Source organism: Chiloscyllium plagiosum, chromosome 5 (assembly GCF_004010195.1).
Source record: "Chiloscyllium plagiosum isolate BGI_BamShark_2017 chromosome 5, ASM401019v2, whole genome shotgun sequence".
In the NCBI taxonomy this organism is placed as follows: domain Eukaryota; kingdom Metazoa; phylum Chordata; class Chondrichthyes; order Orectolobiformes; family Hemiscylliidae; genus Chiloscyllium; species Chiloscyllium plagiosum.
The window spans coordinates 10,222,853-10,223,899 of NC_057714.1; positions in this window are offsets into that span (position 1 = coordinate 10,222,853).

A 1,047-nucleotide genomic window follows, 5' to 3' on the forward strand; every position below is an offset into this window, starting at 1 on the left:
GTGAATGGGGAGGGTGTGAATGGGGAGGGCTGCCCCTGAGGGTGTGAATGGGGAGGACTGGTCCTGAGGGTGTGAATGGGCAGGGCTGCCCCTGAGGGTGTTAATGGGGAGGGTGTGAATGGGGAGGGCTATCCCTGAGGGTGTGAATGGGGAGGGCTGGTCCTGAAAGTGTAAATGGGGAGGGCTGGTCCTGAGAGTGTGAATGGGGAGGGCTGTCCCCGAGGGTGTGAATGGGGAGGGCTGGTCCAGAGGGTTGGAATGGGGAGGGCTGTCACTGAGGGTGTGAATGGGGAGGGCTGTCACTGACAGTGTGAATGGGGAGGGCTGGTCCTGAGGGTGTGAATGGGGAGGGTGTGAATGGGGAGGCCTGTCCCTGAGGGTGTGAATGGGGAGGGCTATCCCTGAGGGTGTGAATGGGGAGTGCTGTTCCTGAGGGTGTGAATGGGGAGGGCTCTCCCTGAGGGTGTGAATGGGGAGGGCTGTCACTGACAGTGTGAATGGGGAGGGCTGGTCCTGAGGGTGTGAATGGGGAGGGCTGGTCCTGACGGTGTGAATGGGAAGGGCTATCCTGAGGATGTGAATGGGAAGGGCTATCCCTGAGAGTGTGAATGGGGCGGGCTATCCCTGAAGCTGTGAATGGGGAGGGCTGATCCTGAGGGTGTGAATGGGGAGGGCTATCCCTGAGAGTGTGAATGGGGAGGGCTGGTCCTAAGGGTGTGAATGGGGAGGGCTGTCCCTGAGGGTGTGAATGGGGAGGGCTGTCCCTGAGGGTGTGAATGGGGAGGGCTGTTCCTGAGGGTGTGAATGGGGAGGGCTGTCCCTAAGGGTGTGAATGGGGAGGGCTATCCCTGAGGGTGTGAAAGGGGAGGGCTGGTCCTGAGGGTGTGAATGGGGAGGGCTGTCCCTGAGGGTGTGAATGGGGAGGGCTGTCCTTGAGGGTGTGAATAGGGAGGACTATCCCTGAGGGTGTGAATGGGGAGGGCTGTTCCTGAGGTGTGAATGGGGAGGGCTATCCCTGAGGGTGTGAATGGGGAGGGCTGTCCCTGA